Source organism: Protopterus annectens, chromosome 16.part0 (assembly GCF_019279795.1).
Source record: "Protopterus annectens isolate FY-2018-M chromosome 16.part0, PAN1.0, whole genome shotgun sequence".
Classification (NCBI taxonomy): domain Eukaryota; kingdom Metazoa; phylum Chordata; order Ceratodontiformes; family Protopteridae; genus Protopterus; species Protopterus annectens.
The window spans coordinates 79,729,208-79,749,579 of NC_056750.1; positions in this window are offsets into that span (position 1 = coordinate 79,729,208).

Genomic DNA, 20,372 nt, shown 5'->3' on the forward strand with positions numbered 1-20,372 from the left:
TGTGTCCCTGCTGGACAAGGAAAACAGGTGCTGACTTTGTAGGAACATGTAGAAACCAACAAAAAGCCAGCAGATAAGTAATGTACACTCCAGCAGACCAAGCACTTCAAATAATACATAAAAAAATCCAAAGTGAACTCCAGTGCTGAGGACACGCAAAACTTTTATGTCTTTTGCTACAAGTGACTGATGTTTTTTTCTCCATATTTATTTTTATCTTCACTTGTTGATTCTGGTACAATAATACTGATCTCTGTTTATACCACTCTGATTGAATTCATTGACTTCTGCTTTAATGTATATTTTCTGTATATTTTGCTGTAATCAAACAAACTAGATTTCTGCTTTTATGTATATATTCTGTATATGTTACTATATTTACTATCTGTAACACTGTTTCTGCTTCTGTACTAATTAATGTTTATATTTTTTCTGTATCTCGTTGGAGCTTTTCTCCTCGGGTATCCACTGAAAATGGGCTCTTTAAGGCCCAGTGGACTTATCCCGGTAAACAAATGCAATAAATAAATAAATAGCTAAAATACACACAAAGATAAAAAACAACATTGTGAGTGCTTTTGCAGTCTACTGGCTGCTTCTTCAGACCTACTAGCAGAGTGCATCTTAATTAATTATATACACACCTAACATCAATTAATCAATTATATAGTAAAAACTTGTCCTTCCCTTAAAGTTATAGCCAAACGTCTATCTATAGTATAGCTTATAAAAAGCACAGTGATTAGTGTAAAAGTGGACATGTCTCAAACTCAGGTTTTAGAGTCTTACATCATCAACATGTTCTAATACCCTTTCTCTCGGTGTCCTATTGGTCTTATCTACATAATAACTAAAACATTTCACACAGTATGTAAAATAAACCAAATCAGAATTCCACTAATAGTAATATCAAAGTGGATAGTTTAAGGAAGAAAAGCAACTTCACTCCGCCCATGCACAACACCCTAATAACTTTTGAGAAGGTGGTCAGCAAGAGAATTTATGAATTGCATAATAAATTACAAAAATTAGGTGATTCTTGTCAGTGGAGTGTTGCAGTTGAAAAACTTTTAGACTCCATATGTACTGACAATATTAGGATTATGACTGCAGACAAGGGGGGCGGATTAGTGTTGTATGACATGGACAATTATGTTGTTAAAATATTTGATATTTTAAAGAATTCTGAACAATCTGAGGTATTTTTCATCAATCAAATCAATATTGCTCATAGAAGAATTGATTTGTATTTGGAAGAATTTTTATTGGATGTTCAAATTACCCAAGATTTATATAATTTCTTAAAAGTGGAGCACCCCATCCTAGCCACTATTGTAGGGATTGCCAACATACACAAAAACATCACGGATCCCCCTTTTAGACCCATAATATCAGGAAGTTGTAGTAAAGCTTTTTCTTTTGGTAAGGTTATAGATCAATGGTTAAAACATATCTACACTATGATACCACATATTATTACAGACTCCTGGGAATTTCTTGGGAAGGTCAAACAAGAAATTTGGGATTCTAATTTGTTATTTGTTACCATTGACGTAAAGGATTTGTTTTCTTGCATACCAAAAGTTGATGGTGTGACTAGATTTATTAATAGTTTGAACAAACACAGCCAATTAGAATGGGAAAATATTGACCTTCTATCAGAATTCATTAATATAGAGTGCTTGATAACAATTTTATATTTTTTGAAGGTGAGCACTATAAACAAGCAGCAAGTGTAGCTATGGGGGCGGCTTGTGCCCCCATATATGCAAATCTAGTATTATTGGACTGGGAGGAAGAATTCATCTTGGAATCATCCTGGAAGGAGTATATATGCTGTTATGTCAGGTACCTGGATGACTTGTTTATACTTTGGAAGGGGGATGAGAAGAATTTGATGAAATTTATGGATTATATAAATGGTAGTACCCCTTATTTGCAATTCACTTATAACATTAGTAGGACAGGAATCCATTATCTAGATACTTACCTATTCAGGGACTGATCTACCTTCCAGTCTAAGATTTTTAGGAAAGATACTTTTTGCAATGCCTATTTAGAATTTTCGAGTAATCATCCCTATACACAGAAAAGAAGCATCCTTAAAGGGCAGTGTATAAGGGCCACTAGCATGACATCTAGAAAGGAAGATATGATTCTTGAGATGGCCTTTATTGGCAACCTATTTAGGCAAAGAGGTTACCCTGATTCTATGATTAAGGACGTCACTGAATATGTTATAAGTGAATTGGGTAATAAGTACACACCAGTTCTAGGAATGGGATTCCTATCATGTAATGAAAATAGATGTAACACATCAGGTGAAGGATATCAAAGGGCATGCATATTACAATTCGGACAACATGTAGGGGAAGTTAGAAAGATTATAGATAGCAATTGGAACATACTCATTAGTGATGAAGGAATTTGCAAGAAATTAGGTGAGAGACCTACTTATGTTTACAAAACTGGGATGAACTTCAAAAGAATTATTGATGTTAGGTCCAACCATAGAGATTATGTTAGGTATAATGACAGGATAGGGACTCAGCAATGTGAACACTGTAATCAATGTTCGTCCATTTTACAATTGGAGAGTATTAGCTTAGAAAATAACATTAAAAGTAGAATATCTTTTTGTAAAGGAAACTGCCAGACCCAACATGTCGTATATCTAGGAAAGTGTACTTCCTGTCCAAGTTTTTATGTTGGAAAAACTGATAGAAGGTTACGTAATAGAATCTATGACCATTTATATTGTATAAGGAAGAACGATATGAGTAATGCACTTTACAGACATTCGGTGGGATGTGTAGGCTGTGATTCTTTCAAATTTGCCATTCTAGAAGTGGTCAAGAGTAACCCTAGAGGGGGTAATATCAAAGCAATACTGGGGGAAAAAGAGATTAAAAGGCAAATCAAACTTAATGCAGCTAGCCCACCAGGTATTAATGAATATATTCCCACTAAGCCCCTCATAAGAAATTAATAATGGCATAGGAATTATAGGAATTTGTTTATCATGTTCTTATCTAACTTTCAAAAGTATTCATATATTTTAGAAATGTATAATATATTTGTCATAGTTTTATAATATAATATTTTATGTACTTTATGTATTTTCTTGCACTATCACACATGAATTATATACTATTAACATGTATTATTATTTATCTGGTTTTATGCCTTATATTTAAATTGAAAAAGATTCTTCAAGTATATTTTGTATTTCCTATGGTATTTGAGGCAGTTTTATTATTAACAATATGTGAGGGTTGTATTTATATTGGTTTTATGTATTATTGTTTTATGTCTTTAAAATTCAAAGATGGTATAATTGGTCAGGTGGTATAAAAGGCGGGTATTTTAAAGTATTTAAGGGATATGTTTTGAATTATTTAGTGTTCTGATGAAAACTACATTGGGTAGATGAAAGCGCTCAACCATCTTTTTGTGTTTTAATAAAGAAGCTATTTGTGAAACTATCGTAGATCGCGGTTCAGTCCTGGGAACTGTATTTGGTTCTGTACTGTCATTTCAACATGTTGATGATGTAAGACATAAAAGAATGAAAAGTGCATTAGCAGTACACATTAGGGACCTTGGAACTGGTCATGATTTTAAGTTTTTTGTGTTAGAAGTTTTAGAGTGTAATAAGAGGGGGGTGATTTTAAAAATCTCACAGAACAGAGGGAACAAGGGTGGATAGTGCGTCTGATTGCAGATAAGCTTCCTGGCTTAAATGAGCATGTTACTCTAAAACCTGAGTTTAAGACACGTCCACTTTTACACTAATCACTGTGCTTTTTATAAGCTATACTATAGATAGACGTTTGGCTATAACTGTAAGGGAAGGACAAGTTATTGCCATGTAATTGATTAATTGATGTTAGGTGCATATATAATTAATTCAGTTGCACTGTGCAGGTAGGTCTGAAGAAGCAGCCAGTAGACTGCAAAAGCACTCACCTTCTTGTTTTTTATCTTCATGTGTATTTTATTTATTAAAGTTTTGCATGTCCTCAGCACTGGAGTTCACTCTGGATTTTTTATGTATTATTTGTGGGAACACGGGTGAAATTCTTGGCTAGGCTTATAAGGGCTAATAGCCTAGTATCATCCTATGAACCTATGAGTCTAGCACTGAGCAGCATATCACCATCACCAAGGATGATACCAAAATATGAGCAAAAGATGAGTGCTTTCAACAAATGGCTGTCTTTCTGGTGTCATTCTAAGGGGCTCTAATATTTGTATCTTGGGAGGGTATAGTTAACAGACCACATTGCTTTGCTAAGGATGGTCTGCACCTATCCTCATTAGGCTTTCAAATCCTGGCTAACATTTTATCCACCCCCATATTGCCCTTTTTCAGCAATACCAAATTACCAAACATGACATAGCAAAGTAGATTCAAATGAACCTCAATGTATTACTGCTCAGTACCAGGAGCCTAAAAACACACACACACACACACACACACACACACACACACACACACACACACATGAACATGCGCACATGCACGCACATACGTGCACACGCACGCAACACATACACACACACACACACACACACACACACACAAACACATAGACACACTGTAGCTGCACAGGCAAGGGCTGATGAAGGAGGTGTCTCAATATACATCAGTAACAAGCATAGCTCTAGGGTGGTCACACAGAATGACATGTGTAGATCATCATAGACAAAATCCTGTATCATCTCCTAACCAGCTATAGGTCCCCCTCCATGTCCCAAGAAGCTCACAATGCATTCTAGAACCTACTGTAGACACGTACCATCCAGCCTAACATCCTGCTCATGGGAGACTATAAGTACCACTGTATAGACTGGGAATCCTTCACAGCCTGAAAGCTACAGGCACAGAGATTCCTGGGCTTCGTAAATACAAACACCCTTGACCAAAGAGTGAATATACCCACTAGAGTCGCCAACATACTAGACCTCATGCTACCTAATATGGGAGAACACTTGCACCCACCCATGTCTCATTCAACTAAGAGAGCTAATTATGTCAAACAAAGCCATCTTTGTAGTTAAGATAGCCTCCCAGGTGACAAAAAGCATAGGGCCATCTTCAGCTCTGTTAGAAACCTTAAGGGCAGAGCTCAGCGATGTGCTGAACTGGCGGATAATTATAACACATTCATCAAGCCTGGTGATATAGCGAACCTGTTAGCAGACAAATTTCCAACTTTACCCTACCACTACAACCATTCCCAAGAAATACCCTCAAACATAATACCTCCAACTATAACTAAGAAACATGTACTGGCTGCACTTGGTAAAGCCAAGAACACAGCTTTGATGGGCCCCAATAACTTCCCAGGATGCCTCCTGAACATGATGTAACTGTAGTCTTAAAACACACTTTGTGCCATGAGAATGGAGAACTGTAACTATCATCCCCATTCCTAAGGCAAGACCTAGAGCAGATCCTGGAAACTACAAACTCAGTATGACTAGTCTTATTTGCAAAGCCATAGAAAAAATTCAAATGGAAATTATCAGCAAAGACATAGGATACCTCCAGACACTGGATCCATCCCAGTTTGGCTTGTCAAAGGAAGGTCATGCTTACTGAACCTGGTGGACTTCTTTGAAAAGGTCACTAAGGCAAGGAATGATAGGAAAGCTGTGCATACTGCCTTCCTAGATGTGGCTAAAGCATTCAATACAATACCCCACTCAGGTATTGTAAACAACTTCTGGAACTAGGCATAAACCCTGTAGATCAGAGTGTATAAATTGTGTGTGTGTGCTGTATCTTTAAAAAGCATGCAAGGCTGTGCCCGCATGTATAAATTGCAGACACTTGCAATCCCTAGTGCCATTTTGTAGAAGCAGCCAGTGAGTGAGCATGTGTGATTGCAGCAGTTAGTTTGTATACAAGTTACTTAGTCATAATTAATAAGCCTCTACAGTGATGTGTTTGTATAGAATAAAGCTGCTTAAACAGAACCCAAGACTCGTTTATTCGTGTACCAACACGAAAGCAACATGGTGTCAGAAACAGGATGGAAAAGAGAAGAACATTTGGAGCCATGAGATGTAAAGACAACAGTGAAGGTAAAACTGAGAGAAAACAGTACAAGCACAACCAGAAAAAATTAAAGTAATGAAAAATAATGAGAATGATTTACTTGATGTGAAAAGAGGCAAAACGGGTATTAAAAGGGCACAACCTGCATTATCAGTCAAGCTGAAAGTACAGAAAAGTTTGTTAACTAAAGAAAACATTTAATATAAAAGTATTTGACAGGGTGATTGGCTCTAGAGTGCAAACTGAGCATGTTTAATGCAAAATGAGTGTGTTTACTGCAGAACTGGGCATGTTTAGAGTAAAATGAGCACATGAGAAGCACGTTGGGCATAAAAACAAAACGGGGCTTAAACGAGTAACAAAAACATAATAAGAAAAGAGAAAAGGGCACAGTAAGCAAAAATAAAGCAAGGAGACTGCTTGTTCTTAGGCAAAATGCTATGGGGTGGGCATAACTACAACTTCGTATTGTATCAAGGACATAATTAAAGTTATTTGAAGTATCTCAGAGTGCGTAAATGTGCTTACAGTGTGTGCTTATTACTGTGCAAGCATTTCAAAGAGTTCACTGTGGGCAAAGTGCAGCTACCTCGTTAAATGCAGACAAAGCATGGTTATTTGAAGAAAGGTTCTTGTGCTGGCTGTGTCTGTTTGCAAAGTGCCACCATTACAAAATGCTTCTTGTACTGTAAGGAGTTGCCTAGCAAGGTACCGCCATTTTGTGGACATTTCAGTGTACTGCATGTGGTTGTTTGCAAGGTGCAAATGCCTCAAAAGAGATTGAATTTGGGCAACAGAAATCAATTTATTGGCATCGTACAGTTGCTTGATATGTTTCTTGCATTGATAAAAGGTGTTTCTTACAAAAGATTACAAGAGTATTACAGTGCTCGTAAATTGCTCATTTGCATCATAAAATGTTCAAATGTTTCTTAAAGTGATGATTTTGACAAATGATGGGGCATGACTGTAGCATGCTTACCTTTATCAATAAAGTTCCAAGCGACTACTCTAGGATTTCTGCCTTTATCGATTCCGCAAGCATAGGTCGATGACTTTAGCATTTTTGCCTTTACTATTTCCAAAAGTAAATGATTTCATTAGTTCCACTTTTATCAATCGAAGAGTTCAGAAAGCCTAGCAAAAGTCGAGAAATTATACCGCAAAGCTCCGTAAAGTATCGAAAAGTTTGAAAAGTTATTCCGTAGAATTTTGTGAAGCATTGAGAAATCTAAAAAGCTATTTCACAAATTGCAATAAAGCATCGAGATGACTGAGAAGTTTATTTCACAAAGTCCAGTTATTTGAAAGCACTATGAGGTTGTTTATTTGCGCAATTCCGAAATGCTCAAAGAGAGAAAGTGCAAATACAAAGTACAAAAGCATTGAATAAATCGTGTTTATGCCGATTACTTGTGTACGCGTGTGCATATTCATACTTAATTGTAAGACCTTTTGCTGGTAAGTGTTAATATGGCAGATGGTCTTCGAAAACCTCAACCACTTGTATTTTATCAGAATATTGCAGAGAACTGGAGAATATATGAGCAAGAGTACAACATTTTCATACAAGCTGCTTATGCATATAGAGATGCACATACAAGGGCATTCATTTTGTTAAATTTAGCAGGATCTGAGGGCATAGAAAAAGACCATTTGTTTGTATATACACCAGCAGTATATGAAGGTGAAGGTGCAGACCACCATATTGTTGTTCAAGCTGACTCAAGGGAAGACCTCAAGTGTTTGAAGTGTAAGTTCAGAGAAATGTGCAAACACCAGATGAACATTACATTAGGGAGGCATTTGTTTTATACAAGAAATCAGAAACCAGGGGAAACATTTGTAGCTTATATAACTGACCTGAGAAACAAAGCTAAAATGTGTCGGTTAGGTGACTTCAAAGATAAGCTGATAAAGGACTGACATGTGTGGTATTAATAGCGTTTCAGTGAGAAAGATTTTACTTCGTGTCACTTCGTGACAGTGATATGACATTAAGCAAAGCAATAGAGATTTTTCAGATCCATGAGGTGATGGAAAGACATACGAACATGCTTGTGAGTGACAAAAGTATGGTTTCAGTAAGCTGCAGAGCAAACATAGATGGTATGCAACATGTGGCAAACAGAAACAGGCCTGAGCAAAGGACAGCCACAGAGTTTCCAAAGAAGGTACAAAGCTTTCCAGAGAGTTCCAGGAAAAGTGCAAGCTCCACTGTCAGCTCAGTGTAACACAAACGTTAGTCAGCAAAACTCAAGTCTAGCTTTATTGTTAACTGTTGCAATTGTGTTGCAAATCATACGTTTAAGAGAGAGAGATGTTTAGCATATGGTCAGCAATGCCACAAGTGTAAAAAATGGAACCACTTCCAAAAGTTTTGCAAATCAAGCAAGCCTCATTCATTTGTAAAGAAAGGTTATACAAAAAAAGCAAGTTGATCAAGTAGAGCCAAAAACAGTCAGCTTTCTATGTGGATGGTATATCAGTACTTGGAAAAAGAGTTGATGCAGTAAACTTATTAACAAGGAGTGATGTGTTTGGTACAGTTCTGATCAATGGGAAGTCCACATTGCTTAAAGTAGACACTAGTTCAAAGTGTAATGTTATATCAACAGACAATTTTCAAAAGTGAGAATGAACAACTCAATGTAACCAGCAGTGTGAGGCTTGTTGCGTATGGAGGTGAAGAAATTCAAAGTGAAGGTTCAGTAATACTTTCATGTTATTTAGCCGAGAACTGTTACAACTTATTATTCTACATAGTCCAATGACCAGTGCAATTTTTACTAGGTCTCAAAGGCAGTTTGAGAATGAAACTGCTTTCTTTAGCTAAAGAAGTTCATCATGTGAGTGCAGTTCCAAGTTCAGGTTTTTCCAAAAACATTTTCTCAGAGTATGCTGATGTTTATGATGACAAATTGGGCCAACTTCCAGTTGTGTATTCTATGAAGTTAGATCCCGAGGTCACACCAGTAGTTAGACCAGCAAGAAGAGTTCCAACAGCAATGCAAAATAAAGTCAAAGCTCAGCTGGATAAGATGGTGCAGCAAGGTGTGATTTGTCCAGTCACAGAACCAACTGAATGAGTGTGGTCCATGGTAGCTACTCATTAGAAAGACTCAGACAAAATCAGAATATGCACTGATCATAGAGATTTGAACAAAGTATTAAAGGGCCATATCATCCAATGTGTACAGTTGAAGAACTTGCAGCTCTAATACAAAATGCTACAGTATTTTCTGCTTTGGATGCAAAGAGTTCATTTTGGCGAGTGATGCTTAATCGTAAATCCGCATTTCTAACTACTTTTGGCAGATACAGCCATTTGGCAGATACAGATTCCTAAGGATGTCATTTGGAATACATTTTGCAAGTGAAGTCTTTCAGTGTGCAATGGAACAAATTTTTGCAGGTTATCCTTGTGGTATAATAGTAGATGATCTATTAGTTGGAGGCAATGGCAAAACAGAGCATGACAGAAACCTCAAGAAAGTTATAAACAGAGCACATGAAGTAAACTTGAAGTGCAATCCTCTGAAGTGCAAATTCAGACTTCCAGAAGTGTCCTACATCGGTCATTTGTTTACAAGTACAGGCTTAAGACCTGACCCATCCAAACAAAAAGCTATTTTGAAGATATCAGCACCAAATAATGCGCAAGGTTTACAGCATGTTCTGGGCATGGTCAACTATTTAGGCAAGTTTATACCAGATTTCAGTGAGTTGACAGCATCTTTGAGAGAGCTAACATGCAAAAATGTTGTATGGTCATGGTTGCACCATCATCAGAAGATATTTGATGAGTTTAAGCAGAAAATTGCCACCTCACCTACATTAAGGTACTATGATGTGAATAAACCAGTTGTTCTTTCCTGTGATACTTCAAATTTTGGACTTGGTGCAGTTATTCTTCAAGACGGTAGACCAGTAGCCTATGCATCTAGGACACTTACACAAACTGAGATGCACATTGCTCACCTTCCCACATCAAGTTAATCCACACCACAGATACCCTATAATCCTCTGTCACTACCCAAAAGACCAATGTAAGCCTGTAAAAGCTCTCTACAAATATCAAATGGCAACCATTCTGGCCACCGCACTTCGTTGCCCTTCAGAACTCTAAGCTAATTTTCTACTGCTTCCGTTGTCATTGTCACGTGTCCAGCTTTGTCATGAGTCCAGCTTTCTCTGTTTTTATTTATTCTTCTGACCTAGCTTCCATTGTCATTGTCACGAGTCCAGCTTTGTCTGTTTTTATTTATTCTTCTGACCTAGCTTCCATTGTCATTGTCATGAGTCCAGCTTTGTCTGTTTTTATTTATTCTTCTGACCTAGCTTCCATTGTCCATGTCATGAGCCCAGCTTTGTCTGTTTTTATTTATTCTTCTGACCTAGCTTCCATTGTCATTGTCACGAGCCCAGCTTTGTCTGTTTTTATTTATTCTTCTGACCTAGCTTCCATTGTCATTGTCACGAGTCCAGCTTTGTCTGTTTTTATTTATTCTTCTGACCTAGCTTCCATTGTCATTGTCACGAGCCCAGCTTTGTCTGTTTTTATTTATTCTTCTGACCTAGCTTCCATTGTCATTGTCACGAGTCCAGCTTTGTCTGTTTTTATTTATTCTTCTGACCTAGCTTCCATTGTCATTGTCACGAGTCCAGCTTTGTCTGTTTTATTTATTCTTCTGACCTAGCTTCCATTGTCATTGTCACGTGTCCAGCTTTGTCTGTTTTTATTTATTCTTCTGACCGAGCTTCCATTGTCATTGTCACGAGCCCAGTTTTGTCTGTTTTTATTTATTCTTCTGACTTAGCTTCCATTGTCATTGTCACGAGTCCAGCTTTGTCTGTTTTTATTTATTCTTCTGACCTAGCTTCCATTGTCATTGTCACAAGTCCAGCTTTGTCTGTTTTTATTTATTCTTCTGACCTAGCTTCCATTGTCATTGTCACGAGTCCAGCTTTCTCTGTTTTTATTTATTCTTCTGACCTAACTTCCATTGTCATTGTCACGAGTCCAGCTTTGTCTGTTTTTATTTATTCTTCTGACCTAGCTTCCATTGTCATTGTCACGAGTCCAGCTTTGTCTGTTTTGATTTATTCTTCTGACCTAGCTTCCATTGTCATTGTCACGAGTCCAGCTTTGTCTGTTTTTATTTATTCTTCTGACCTAGCTTCCATTGCCATTGTCACGAGTCCAGCTTTGTCTGTTTTTAATTATTCTTCTGACCTAGCTTCCATTGTCATTGTCACGAGTCCAGCTTTGTCAGTTTTATTTATTCTTCTGACCTAGCTTCCATTGTCATTGTCATGAGTCCAGCTTTGTCTGTTTTTATTTATTCTTCTGACCTAGCTTCCATTGTCATTGTCACGTGTCCAGCTTTGTCTGTTTTTATTTATTCTTCTGACCTAGCTTCCATTGTCATTGTCATGAGTCCAGCTTTGTCTGTTTTGATGTATTCTTCTGACCTAGCTTCCATTGTCATTGTCACGAGTCCAGCTTTGTCAGTTTTATTTATTCTTCTGACCTAGCTTCCATTGTCATTGTCATGAGTCCAGCTTTCTCTGTTTTTATTTATTCTTCTGACCTAGCTACCATTGCCATTGTCACGAGTCCAGCTTTGTCTGTTTTTATTTATTCTTCTGACCTAGCTTCCATCGTCATTGTCATGAGTCCAGCTTTGTCTGTTTTTATTTATTCTTCTGACCTAGCTTCCATTGTCATTGTCACGAGCCCAGCTTTGTCTGTTTTTATTTATTCTTCTGACCTAGCTTCCATTGTCATTGTCACGAGTCCAGCTTTGTCTGTTTTTATTTATTCTTCTGACCTAGCTTCCATTGTCATTGTCATGAACCCAGCTTTGTCTGTTTTTATTTATTCTTCTGACCTAGCTTCCATTGTCATTGTCACGAGTCCAGATTTCAATGTTTTTATTTATTCTTCTGACCTAGCTTCCATTGTCATTGTCACGAGTCCAGCTTTGTCTGTTTTTATTTATTCTTCTGACCTAGCTTCCATTGTCATTGTCACGAGTCCAGCTTTGTCTGTTTTATTTATTCTTCTGACCTAGCTTCCATTGTCATTGTCACATGTCCAGCTTTGTCTGTTTTTATTTATTCTTCTGACCTAGCTTCCATTGTCATTGTCACGAGCCCAGTTTTGTCTGTTTTTATTTATTCTTCTGACTTAGCTTCCATTGTCATTGTCACGAGTCCAGCTTTGTCTGTTTTTATTTATTCTTCTGACCTAGCTTCCATTGTCATTGTCACAAGTCCAGCTTTGTCTGTTTTTATTTATTCTTCTGACCTAGCTTCCATTGTCATTGTCACGAGTCCAGCTTTCTCTGTTTTTATTTATTCTTCTGACCTAGCTTCCATTGTCATTGTCACGAGTCCAGCTTTGTCTGTTTTTATTTATTCTTCTGACCTAGCTTCCATTGTCATTGTCACGAGTCCAGCTTTGTCTGTTTTTATTTATTCTTCTGACCTAGCTTCCATTGTCATTGTCACGAGTCCAGCTTTGTCTGTTTTTATTTATTCTTCTGACCTAGCTTCCATTGTCATTGTCACGAGTCCAGCTTTGTCTGTTTTTATTTATTCTTCTGACCTAGCTTCCATTGTCATTGTCACGAGTCCAGCTTTGTCTGTTTTTATTTATTCTTCTGACCTAGCTTCCATTGTCATTGTCATGAGTCCAGCTTTGTCTGTTTTTATTTATTCTTCTGACCTAGCTTCCATTGTCATTGTCACGTGTCCAGCTTTGTCTGTTTTTATTTATTCTTCTGACCTAGCTTCCATTGTCATTGTCACGAGTCCAGCTTTGTCTGTTTTTATTTATTCTTCTGACCTAGCTTCCATTGTCATTGTCACGAGTCCAGCTTTGTCTGTTTTTATTTATTCTTCTGACCTAGCTTCCATTGTCATTGTCACGAGTCCAGCTTTGTCTGTTTTTATTTATTCTTCTGACCTAGCTTCCATTGTCATTGTCACGAGCCCAGCTTTGTCTGTTTTTATTTATTCTTCTGACCTAGCTTCCATTGTCATTGTCACGAGTCCAGCTTTGTCTGTTTTTATTTATTCTTCTGACCTAGCTTCCATTGTCATTGTCATGAGCCCAGCTTTGTCTGTTTTTATTTATTCTTCTGACCTAGCTTCCATTGTCATTGTCACGAGTCCAGATTTCAATGTTTTTATTTATTCTTCTGACCTAGCTTCCATTGTCATTGTCATGAGCCCAGCTTTGTCTGTTTTTATTTATTCTTCTGACCTAGCTTCCATTGTCATTGTCACGTGTCCAGCTTTGTCTGTTTTTATTTATTCTTCTGACCTAGCTTCCATTGTCATTTTCACGAGTCCAGCTTTGTCACGAGTCCAGCTGTCTCTGTTTTTATTTATTCTTCTGACCTAGCTTCCATTGTCATTGTCATGAGCCCAGCTTTGTCTGTTTTATTTATTCTTCTGACCTAGCTTCCATTGTCATTGTCACGAGTCCAGATTTCTCTGTTTTTATTTATTCTTCTGACCTAGCTTCCATTGTCATTGTCATGAGCCCAGCTTTGTCTGTTTTTATTTATTCTTCTGACCTAGCTTCCATTGTCATTGTCACGAGTCCAGCTTTGTCTGTTTTTATTTATTCTTCTGACCTAGCTTCCATTGTCATTGTCACGAGCCCAGCTTTGTCTGTTTTTATTTATTCTTCTGACCTAGCTTCCATTGTCATTGTCACGAGTCCAGCTTTGTCTGTTTTTATTTATTCTTCTGACCTAGCTTCCATTGTCATTGTCACGAGTCCAGCTTTGTCTGTTTTTATTTATTCTTCTGACCTAGCTTCCATTGTCATTGTCATGTGTCCAGCTTTGTCTGTTTTTATTTATTCTTCTGATCTAGCTTCCATTGTCATTGTCACGTGTCCAGCTTTGTCTGTTTTTATTTATTCTTCTGACCTAGCTTCCATTGTCATTGTCATGAGTCCAGCTTTGTCTGTTTTGATGTATTCTTCTGACCTAGCTTCCATTGTCATTGTCACGAGTCCAGCTTTGTCTGTTTTTATTTATTCTTCTGACCTAGCTTCCATTGTCATTGTCATGAGTCCAGCTTTGTCTGTTTTTATTTATTCTTCTGACCTAGCTACCATTGCCATTGTCACGAGTCCAGCTTTGTCTGTTTTTATTTATTCTTCTGACCTAGCTTCCATCGTCATTGTCATGAGTCCAGCTTTGTCTGTTTTTATTTATTCTTCTGACCTAGCTTCCATTGTCATTGTCACGAGCCCAGCTTTGTCTGTTTTTATTTATTCTTCTGACCTAGCTTCCATTGTCATTGTCACGAGTCCAGCTTTGTCTGTTTTTATTTATTCTTCTGACCTAGCTTCCATTGTCATTGTCATGAGCCCAGCTTTGTCTGTTTTTATTTATTCTTCTGACCTAGCTTCCATTGTCATTGTCACGAGTCCAGATTTCAATGTTTTTATTTATTCTTCTGACCTAGCTTCCATTGTCATTGTCATGAGCCCAGCTTTGTCTGTTTTTATTTATTCTTCTGACCTAGCTTCCATTGTCATTGTCACGTGTCCAGCTTTGTCTGTTTTTATTTATTCTTCTGACCTAGCTTCCATTGTCATTTTCACGAGTCCAGCTTTGTCACGAGTCCAGCTGTCTCTGTTTTTATTTATTCTTCTGACCTAGCTTCCATTGTCATTGTCATGAGCCCAGCTTTGTCTGTTTTTATTTATTCTTCTGACCTAGCTTCCATTGTCATTGTCACGAGTCCAGATTTCTCTCTTTTTATTTATTCTTCTGATCTAGCTTCCATTGTCATTGTCACGTGCCCAGCTTTGTCTGTTTTTATTTATTCTTCTGACCTAGCTTCCATTGTCATTGTCACGAGTCCAGCTTTGTCTGTTTTTATTTATTCTTCTGACCTAGCTTCCATTGTCATTGTCACGAGCCCAGCTTTGTCTGTTTTTATTTATTCTTCTGACCTAGCTTCCATTGTCATTGTCACGAGCCCAGCTTTGTCTGTTTTTATTTATTCTTCTGACCTATGCAACAACCGTACCCCTTCTTTTCTTTTATGAAAAAAGAAAGTTGAATACTGTGCTTAGTATCTATGCTTTCTCCTGACTTTCTTCCATCCCTCCTCATGAATGCAAAAGCTCAGTCCCTGCTATTCCTCTTGTGATGTCCAAAGTATGACAAAAGCCTGTTGTGCTCATCCACAGCTCCATCTTCCTAATCAGCTCTTTCCTCAAATGGGTGTTTGCAATGTGTGAACAATTAATAGCCTCTTCAAGAATGTTTTTGCATCTTCCATGCAATTATTCTCTAGCTTATAAGATACTGTCTTTTGTTTTGCACCCCCGTTTCTCCTTTAACCAAGCTGCTTTATATTTTTGTGTCATATTTCCTCCTCCTCCTTCTGATGATCATCTTACTGTGTGTCCACCTCCTTAATACAGTCTCACACTTCCTTAATGTTTGCCAAGACTGCACACCCTCCTATATGTTCCTCACAATCTTGCTCAGCAATTCAAAGTCTGCCATCCTAATATTAATCATAATCCCTAACTTTAGGGTTCACAACTCATAATGCGGTATGATTACTGTTACCCACTGCCTGCTAGATGTCTGTATCATCAGTACATTTACCATTAGGATTCTGTAGGGTCTCTCCCAAACTGGTGACTCACATTTTGGTCAGGCTCTGGCTGTAAAAGGAACCCCCATCATTCCATCCCTGTTTCCAAACGTCATGCTGTGAGGTATACCTCTCAACCTCTTAGAGCAAGAAATTTGGACAAAGCCATGAATAATGGGGGACAAAAGCCCAAATATAGGGGCAACTTTTAAACATCGCTCTTACAAATCTGAAGGTTGATACAACAGGATTTGCATTAGCATGCATTTTCAGAATGGTATGACTTCTGAAACTCAAATGTCTTTCATTATTTTATGACTTCAGTCCTCAATTATTTGCCAGTGATTTACCAGAAAACAGCGATTTTATGAGAAACAAACCAAATATGAGGCCAAAATCTGGACATTGTGGAAAAATCTGGACAGTTGAAAGGTATGCAGTGTAAGGTTGATGTCCTCCATTACTGATAATTTCTTTTATCCATCATTTAATTCTATTTCCAATGCTTTCATCATCCTTTGTCTGTGCATTGGGGGCCTGGATATTATGGCCACCCACAAAGGTTCTGCTTATTTTATAATCTCAAAGCCAACATAGCAATTATCACCTCTTTCTTCACCATTTGTCTCTGCTTCAGATCCTGTGCTCTTCATTCTGTTTATTCCTACTACAGATTTGCTTGTGTTACTTTCTATATCCTTCCCATAAGGTGAATATTCTAGCAACATCATACCACAATCCCTACCTATTATGGCACATATGTTCTGTTATATCTTTAATATGAATGCCTCCCACTCTACTTTAACCATTGTGTATCTCACCTGTAGCATTGCCCCTCCCACCCTTACCATTGGGTAATACTGACTCACCTTATTGCCTAGATGCCTAGCATACTATTCGGCCATGCCCTTTGACCCCTAATGTCGGTCTTCCATCACCATCTTGTCACATGATATTCCTTTTCTTACTTCTTGTAGTATCCCTGCTCCTCCTCATTTGATTGTTTGATTCTCACCTGTAGTTCTGACTCTTGCCTTTTCCACCTGTTTTCCATTATTAATAAAATGGTTCTGGCCCCAGCATACCCCTCCTGGTACTCCCATACATTCCCTCACTCTCCCATTCCTACACATTCCCTCATTCTCCCGTTTTCACACATTTCCTTACTCCCCTGTTCCCATACATTTCCTCACTCTCCTGTTCCCACACATTTCCTCAGTCTCCCATTCCCACACATTCCTCACTCTCCTGTCCCCTTCCCACAAATTTCCTCACTCCCCTGTTCCCATACATTCCCTCACTCCCCCATTCCTACACATTCCCTCATTCTCCCATTTTCACACATTTCCTTACTCCCCTGTTCCCACACATTTCCTCACTCTCCTGTTTCCGCACACTTCCTCATTCTCCCGTTCCCACACATTTCCTCACTCCACTGTTACCATGTATTTCCTCATGCTCCTGTTCCCACACATTTCCTCATGCTCCTGTTCCCACACATTTCCTCACTCCCCTGTTCCCGTACATTTTCTCACTGTCCTATTCCCACACATTTCCTCACTCCACTGTTGCCATGTATTTCCTCATTCTTTTATTCCTACGCACAATTTCTTAGCCTCCTACTCACATACATTTCTCAGATGTCCTCTGTTCTGCATTTCCTCAGATTCATATTGTTATATATTTCTCCATTTTCCTAGTGTCATGTGTTTCCCAGGTGTTATATATTTCTCCATGCTCCTATTGTCATATGTTTCCCAAGTTTTCTACTATCATTTCTTTCCCTGGTGTCTCATTGTCATGAATTCCACAAACATTGCCTGGTAGGAGTTTCCAAGTCTCCTGTGGTCATGTGTTCCTTGGGTTTCTTACTGTGATCTGTTTCCCCATTTTCCTGTCATCATGGATTCCCCAATCTCACGTGGTCATGTGTTTCCTGAGTTTCCCACTGCAGTCTGTTTCCACAGCTCCCTGCTGTGATCCGTTTTCCCAGTCTCCTACTATTACAGGGTCTTTTACCTTGAATCAGATCCTTGGTTACTTGTTAAGATCCCGGATTATTTTCTTTTTTCTGCAATATACTGCAGGAGCCTGGCAAAACTTCTGAGTGTATGTGCACTACTACTTTTATCTAAAAATGACTTGGCACATACCATTCACACTGCACTACACTATGTTTGACATAGTTAAACACTTTGTAAACTTCTATTTGTAGGTATGTCAACTGAACTTTTAAATACAATTTTAAATATTTTGCTGTGACTGAATGTGATTTACATTGCAATATGAAAGTGAATGTACTTGTAGATGTGAATATCATTACAAATATATATGTTATCATGTTAGCCCTTCAGGTCATGCTAGTGAAGGGTCGGTAGATCAGCCTTCCCACTTGCTTATCAAATAGCAATAAACAGACAGTTATAACTGAATGTGGCATCCTTCCAAATACGTCAGCCATCTGTTTTGCTCTTTATATTGTTATCTGAATGTCCATAAATATACGGCAATTTTACTTCTTTTTTTTTGTTGTTTGTCTTTTTGCAAGCTGATTTCAATTCCTGCTATTTCTTGTCAAAGCACACTTATTTTTGCATCTCGCATTTTTGTTCATGTACATACTTCCAATCAGTACTTTGCCAGTCTTCAGAAACTGTACTTATCAACTCCATGTGCACAAAGAACACTTCTGTCTTTTTTGTATTACATGTTATCTATGCTGACACCTGTTATTATATATTGTTTTCTGTGTTTAGGATGTAAATAGCTCTTGTCTCTTCTCCTCTCACTGAAACCTTGTATTATAGTGATTTATCACAGTGCACTTCTCTAAAAATAAAACTAAATTCAAACAAATAACTGTGAGGGTGAGATATTAAACTGAGGTCCCATCTGCCTGAGTTGGTGGTAGCTCAGGTGGATGTAAAAGATCCCATGGCACCTATCGAAAACAGTAGGGAAGTATCCTGATGCCCTAGCCAAATGTCCTTTCAGTAGTACAAATACTACCTTGCATCTCCCTAAAAAGAGGCCACTAGCCTAGTGGGACTAACCAGCCAACAAAGAATAAATAAAAATAACATTTCTATACCATATTTTTGCTGTGCTAGTAACTGCAAATACATATTGTTCTCTCTGTATCAAAATTTACATTTAAGCTATTTATTTAATTATTGCTAGGACTTTATGAGTAAGTAAACAATGAAAACAAACAAGTAAATAAATACATCTGGACTATGTTTCTTCCCTGATCTCTTTTTGATTATTATGTCTTACAGAATTGACTGACCAAGCCACCACCTTTTTTTATTTTGTTTCATGACCCTTCCTCCAGCCAATGCAAGTTTCGTACAGTCTTCATCACAGATGGCCTCTTCCATATTCACTTTGGCATTGATTCCACAGTCTTCATCACAGATGACCTCTTCCATATTCACTTCAACATAGTTCCCACAGTCTTCATCACAGATGGCCTCTTCTACATTCACTTTGACATTGATTCCACAGTCTTCATCACAGCCATGGCCTCTTCCATATTCATTTTGGCATTGATTCCACAGTCTTCATCACAGATCACCTCTTCCATATTCACTTCAGCATTGATTCCACAGTCTTCATCACAGATGGCCTCTTCTAAATCCACTTTGATATTGTTCCTACAGTCTTCTTCACAGATGGGGTCTTCTATATTCACTTCGACATTGTTCCCACAGTCTTCTTCACAAATGGGGACTTCCATATTCACTTCGGCATTGATGCCACAGTCTTCATCACAGATGGCTTCTTCCATATTCACTTTGGCATTGATTCCACAGTCTTCATCACAGATGGTGTCTTCCATATTCACTTTGGCATTGATTTCACAGTCTTCCTCATGGATGGTGTCTTCCATATTCACTTTGGCATTGATCGCACAGTGTTCACCACAGATACATACATATAAATACATACAGATATTTCTTAAATATATCTAAACTAGTACTTGCTTTTATGTAATTTGGTAGTCTGTTCCATGCATCACCTACTCGGTCAGAGAACCAGTTAGTACACATTCCTACAGAACCTTCTACAAGGTTATCTGATGATTCTCTAGTACTTTTAACAACCCCAAACATTCCCAGCAGTAGCTGTCTCTAAATGCCCTATATACCTGAATATGATCTCCTCTCAGATATCTGTAACAGACACTGTACAAGTTCAGATATTTTAGTCTTTCATAATAACTTTAATTTTCACATCCATGGATACCCTTGGTATATTCCCGCTGTACTCTTTCCAGTTTACTCATGTTAGTTTTCTTATAGGGTTTCCATATTGTTGTTCCATACTCAAGTTTGGGTCTAACAATGACTTCATTATTTTTGATTTCCTGGACTGTATAAATCTTTTTATACAACCTATAGTTCTATAACTGTCATTAACCAATTAGTTGATATAATTAGAAAAACTCATAGCTGAATCTATCCATATACCCAGGTCCTTATATGAGTCTACAGTTTCAATCACTGTGTGCTGTATTAAATATTCACATTTCAATTTATGTCTCCCAAATCTCATATGCTTAGTTGTTGATGTATTTATCAGCATATTATTCTCCTGTGCCCAAATGGTCAATTTAGTCAAGTTATTTTGCAGACATATCTAATCTGTAACACATGTAATC